Source organism: Corvus brachyrhynchos, unplaced genomic scaffold (assembly GCF_000691975.1).
Source record: "Corvus brachyrhynchos isolate BGI_N302 unplaced genomic scaffold, ASM69197v1 scaffold239, whole genome shotgun sequence".
In the NCBI taxonomy this organism is placed as follows: Eukaryota; Metazoa; Chordata; class Aves; order Passeriformes; family Corvidae; genus Corvus; species Corvus brachyrhynchos.
Genome location: NW_008246057.1, coordinates 2793618 through 2800222, shown reverse-complemented (window position 1 = coordinate 2800222; position 6605 = coordinate 2793618).

Below are 6605 nucleotides of genomic sequence, written 5' to 3'. Positions count from 1 at the left end.
CTAGGGTAGGCAGGCAGTGATTTACAGAAGAACTGCAGCTGTGCAGAAATAAAGTTTAATTCCCAAAAGACGGCTATGGCCAAAGCAGGGAACCGTGTACACGAGATGGTGGCCTTCCTGAGCCGCCCCGGCATCTGAAGCACATTGCGCTAATTAGACATTAGTCCCAGGACAAGGGAATGTTCGAGTACCATTTCAAAACCTACACTGTACCTATGCAAATCACTTTAAAAGTCAGGCCAAATCTGTGCTATCAGTTTTTACTGACATAGTCAGAACGTCATCTTCTACCCTCTTTTCTATTTTAAGCACTGGTGCAAGGAAGGTATTTTCATTAACTTCAACACGTAGATTTGTCCTTATTTTTAAGACCCTGTGTGTCATGTCCTAATCCCAGCCTGTCTCAGACTTCCTCTTTGCCAGGCTACTAGTACCAGTATTTAGTGTCTCATACTTCTCATTCTCTAATTGTATCGTATTCACAGTCTTCTTACGTGATGAGAGTTACAACTGGTATACGTATATGGGTAGCTTATTTTCTCATCTCTCGTACTTACCTTCCCCCTTGGAGTAGAATAAGAAAGTAACACAATGGAGTGCTTTGCACTGGATTTAAAAAATCTCAGGTATGCATATATTGCTCAATGAGCACCTTATAAAGGAAAAAATGAAGGAGCAAAGATGCAGCTCTCCTTAGTTCTGAGCAGAGATGGATCCACAGAGATTTATTTTATATAGCACTAGGGGATCAAATCTTTGTCTTTTCCACAGAGCTTTAGTTTACTCTCTGTCCACCCTTCACACTTGGAATTTAATTAACCTACTAGATACCAGTAGGGATATCAGGAATGGGTTTAGTACACTTCTGAGAAGAGTGGACTGCAAACAGCAATGGAGGTTAGTGATCGACAAGGCAGATTATGGCACTTCTGATGGCTGTAGTGTCATGGAGGAAGCTAGGACTATCACCCAACTCCAGGCTGTCCGAGTGGTAGGGGCAACAAAGAAAGAACTATGTGTCATTTGAATATTGCTGTCATTTGGCCAATGACTATGGCATTGGTATGTTGAAAAGTCATTTCTTCACCTCTCCCAGGCAAAAACATCTAGCTGAAAATACCTGGCTGGGGAAAACCTTCAGCAAGACTTCTAGCCTGCGTTGGTCCAGCTTTTTTTTGTCATGTAACTTCTTGCTTCTTCTATTTTGTGCAGGAGAGCTTCCCTAAAATACTTATTTTTCCTCATCCAAATTCCTACATTAAGTACCTCCTTGTCTACAAAATCCTTGTAATTAAGTAGCTTGTCTCTTACAACTGTGCATGTATGATAATTGCCCTTCTCTTAGTTCTCCCTGTTGACTATGTGTTCATCTATCATCCCTTACCATCAGCTCAGATAGAGTTTTGAGAATTCTATTTTAGAATTTGAAGGACCTGCAGGTGCTACCACAAGGTAAATAGCTTAATAAGATCATTCCTAGGATACATTTCCCGAGTCTTCTAATATATTCAGCAAGATTTATTACTCCTTTCTCAATACCAGTAAGCATTCTCTTACATATTAAAGAACTGTCTGCCTATGTCTGAGAATCTACAGACAAAATCCTTGAGACCACCCTTCCTATGGTTCAGGGGCTGGAAGGAGGGAAATGCTAGTTCTGCTTCAGAGATAAAACTGATCCGCTCTGGCAAGTTGAGACCATCAGTAGAGACCACTGAAGATGGGTTCCTCAGTCACCTTCTGTTATGATCTACCCTTAAAATGGTTTCCAAGCTGGCAAAGTGCTTGCAGTCATCACTACTTTCTCTTTCCATTAGTCAAGGGCTCCTTTTACATACAGAACTCTAGTGTAAAATATAAAAAGAAAATAATAATATGGCTGCAACTTGAGCTTGATTTTTTTTTTCCCTCTGGTTGGTTTAAAAGCACCTCTATTATAAATGATCTAATATGTCCATTGGGTGGTATCATTAAAATATTATTTTAATCTCTATTACAATGTATTAGTACGTTCCCATAGAAACTTTGTTTAATGTAACAAAGTAACAAACGTAACAAGGAGGTTTTGTGGAAAAAAAATATGACTGACCATAGTTATGGTCTGTAATAAGTTTGTAATGTCTTCCTATTCTCAGGCTCCCCAGGAGGGGAAATCAGGATAGCGCATCTCAGCAGATGGGAGCATAAATCTGGCTAGGAAGAGAACGCAAGTGAGAAGCGTGTTGAGTCAGTCTCCTTCAAAGATGCTCATCAAAATCTTAAGGTACAAAGTTGAGATGTTCCCAGTCCATAGAAAAAGCAAATAAAATAGAGCAGCAATAACTGTTCTTGCTCTTCCTCAGTTTTATGCCTCCCAGGGGCACAGACAATCAGGCAGATAAGTTGTATTTTTACACCACTTTGCACCAGCTGCACTTAACTAGTCTGATTTTTACCTGTCACTAATAACACCACAGAGAACTAAAATGAAAGAACTATTAAAAGCCTAATGTCTTTTTCATATGTAGGTTGTTTGCATTTTTCATGCTTATTTTGAGGCCTTACATGAAGCAAAAAGTGGGGGTGGTAACTCATTACCATGCAAAATCTACAAATAGAATATGATGAAAATGGGATGTCTTCGAAAATACAGAATTTAATTCACAAGGCAATTTCAGCAAGAAGGTTCTTTGAGGAATTTTGAAAGCAGTCCAAAATGAATCATACAGATTTTCAAAATAATGACAAAAAAGGGTTTTCAGAGAACACGAATTATCAAAGTTTATAGCACTTTAATAGGCCATCACCTTTAAGTTGATTCTTCCCCTTTTCCCTTCACGCATTATTTTTTTTAAATGAAAAGCTGCTTATTTTTCAAATTAATCTCTAAATCCTTCGGTCAATTAGTTGGCAATAGCAGAAAGGTGGAAAAGCATCTTATCTGGACAGACAAGGAGAATTTTAGTCAGAGAGGGGTTTTTTTGACCAAGTCTGTTTGTCTCTAAAAAAATTAATGTGCTCTACGGGGTGATTTTAGATTAAGAGTGTATATGACTATAGAAGATCAACCTTAAGCCTAGGATTGGGAGGTAACTGTGAAATATATTTTCTTGTTTTACCTTAATTTCAAGGTAAGACATTTGTTAGACATTTGATTCAGGGATGTTGTAAAGCTTTGCAGCAGTGTAACAAAACAGGATGCCATCACCCACAGATCAACTGAGAGACAGCGTTCAATTTTTGCAAAGATGGTAAAAAGCAAGTACAATATGACATAGGGATCTGAGCTGGGGAAATAATTATATATTTCTGCCTCTATTCACAATTATCTGAGAAGGCCTTTAAGGGGTGAAAGACCTTTCTGTGTATTTGTGCAGAGGAGGAGGAGAACAGCTGGGACAAGACAGAGGCTGAAGTGTGAGCTGCCCGCAGGGCTGACGAGGGCCACAAAAGAGAGAGTGTGGGGAGTGATGCCAGGCAGGACCCTCTCCTGCAGCAAAGCTGCTGCCTCACACATGGCAGGAAAAGCGAAAGCTACAAAGGTGGAGGGAGAAAATGAGCTCTCCTGTCGGCTCATGCTGCTGAGTGCTGGCCTGCGGGGTAGCAGTGTGCTCTTTACATGCCTGCCTGCCTTGCCTGTGCCTGCTGTCACACTGGGTTTTCTATTAATTATTTTTGCTGTCTTTGATCACTGTTATTGCTGTGAAATTTTGTACCCTATTAAGCTCCTGATAAAATGCCTGTTTTTCTCAGTGCAACTGGATCTGGCCACTAAAAACTGTTTAGAAGTCACAGCACTTGTATCAAAGATTCACAGATGTGAAACTGAAATGGATTATGGGAATACCTGGGGTATTTTTTACTCAAAGCTGTGAACGGCTCTAAAATCTCATTCCTCATCATCCATACAGAAAATCTTGGTACCTGAGTTTGGTAAATTTCTAGACTATAGCCACAATGTAGTACTCCTTCACATGCCTGATTTTGCATGTAGTTAATGGACAATAAAATCTAGAATACAAATAATCCTTCACCTTTCTATCACCCATGTCTTTCCTGCTGTCTGAAGATACTGGGATTATATAAAGGAGACCTCTGGCATTCATCATTCACATATGGAGTTGTTCAAACTGATTAACACTGGCAAAAGTAATCCCTGGGTCCTCCTTGCTGCTTGACAAGAAGAGCACAATGGACTTCAGGCTACTCTGTAGAAGCAGTACCAAAAGCATTCATGATTTCAAACAGGAAATAGATAATATTAAATGTATAATTTCACAGCAGCTTGTTTATCTGAGCATTCACTGGGCCAGTGCATCCATAATAGGAGCACACAAATAAGCCGTCCTATGCAGGCAAGGATGAGGAGCAGAATCCTGAATCCTCTCAGGTGCCTGCTAGGTGGTCAGCTGGGAACATGGAGTATGTTCTGAGAGCAACCACCTTCACTGTATTTTTCAGTGTACAAAATTACTTTGTAGCTATGAAATAAGGGCAGTGTTAGGGATAACACTGAGCTTGGCTGTGGGGCACAGTGGAAGCTGGATAGTGGGCTGGTACAGTGGTTTGCCTGATTCTGCTTCTTCTGTTAGATGCTTGCCAATGTTGCCTGATGAATAGTAGGGAGAAAAGAAATCTGAAAAAGCCCTAAACCAAGTGAAAAATTAGAATATTAGAGTATTTCTGCTGCCAGTTTGTCAGACAATCCATGGAGTTACTGCACAAGGTTTAAAAAGTAGAGAGAATTCTACATATAATTTTTAGTATGCAGATAACCTCTGAATCTAATAAAGCTTTTCACCAAAATGGGATGTTACATGCAGACTGTTTTGTTACATTTGCTTCTGCAGAAAGGCACCCAAAACCTGTGCTATTTGTGCTACTCTGTTTCTGTGGAAACTGGGTGTTGAAGCGAAATAGAAAAAACAGGGGAGAGAGAATGAGAGGTGAAATGTTTTTGGCTGAAGTCCCGTTGGCCAGTCACAGTTTGAGCTGGGGTAAGTCAGACAAGCCAGCCCTCAGTATTGAAGTCCAGAGTTTTCTTTCCTCCGCTTCTTAACTTGTGGTGAGGGAGGAGCCTGGTTCAACAGACACCATTCAGAAAGTAGTTGCTTAAGCAATTTATCTGGGTTTTCCCCTGATTTTTACTCATATTAAAGAAGTAATATTTACAAATATTTTATGCAACAATAATTTTAGTCAATCAGGAATGTTAGAGAATAGCTACCTAAAGCGGTAGAGCAAGATTTGCTCTGAAAAGAGCCTTCCATTGGTGGACATGTTGCACAGTCACTGCTCTTCTGAAAAGCACCATTGTATCCTTGAAAGGGCAGTCTCCTCTTCCAGGACTGAAAAGATACCTTTTCATCTTTCTAGGGCTTCCAACACATGCATGTTTTTGATGAATTGCTATGAAAGACAGCCTTGACTAATAAACACGGCTCCTTATTTTCTGCTCCCGGATAACTGGTTCACTGCCAATCATACTGCTTTTCCCAAGAATAGAAACCTTTCTTTAAAATAATATCTAAATTAACATCTTTATATATTGTGATTTTTTTCTGTTGTTGACCAGGATTTGCTTGCTGCCTGTGGGTGTGGGTCCAGGTAAAAAATCTACAGTGATACAGTTGGGACTGATGGCTTTATTCTGTAGAAATAGAAGCAGGGGTGGATCTGTTTCTACCACATACACACAAAAAATGACCAGACTATCATTGCAGTCTGGTGCTCCAGGTTGGAAAGCCTGGGCATCTTCCTGTCTAGCCTCAGTAAATGCTGCTACAGAAAATTAAATGGAAATGTGCAGCACATAACATTACGTCCAAAGTAATTCTGGAACAGATTCCGCTGGAACAGATAAAGCAGTTTGGAAGAATGGAGATTCTGGAGGAAAAGTTAACTAAGAAACTGACATTATCTTTTCAAATTCAGGTATAAGTGTGTGAAGACCCAAAAATTTCAGAATAGTTTCTTACAGATAGAAGGGAAAAGGAAGGGCCAAACTCCCAGAGAGAGTACCTGTACATTTTCAGGTTTTTGCATGGAGCGATGAACATCTACTTCTTGCTCTGGTGCTGCTTCAGCTTCTTAGTAAGACCTTAAAATCTATTCCAGTCTCCCTCTAATCTCTATGCATGGGAGTTAGCAATCAAACATGAAGAGAGTTGACTGGAACAATTCAGGGAACCCTGTAGCCCTTTTCTTTTATATGCTTGTAGTGTGTTGCACTGTGCATGAAAGCAGCAGAAAGAGAGAAGAGAAAAAAGCAGAAAAGCAGGGAATTGTTACCAGGCACTGGTGCTGCCTTCATTCTTTTGTGTATTAATGTTTTCATAAACTACAGCTGAGTTGCAGGTCAACCTAACTTTTCAGTTTTATTTTACTTGTAAGCTATTCTGCATTTTAGAACAGTGTTTATTGTTTACAGTTGGCAGGCCTGATTGCACTTCTTTTTAGATTATTCAGGCTTTGAGTTTGACAGCTTAAGAAATATCTGTTTGTTGAACTGCTTACTGATGTTCACTGATTTGTAATGAATAGGAAGTTCAGGCCACACAAAGACATTATGGATACAGACAGAACATGCCAGAAACACAATACATTGAAGCAACACTCCATTAACC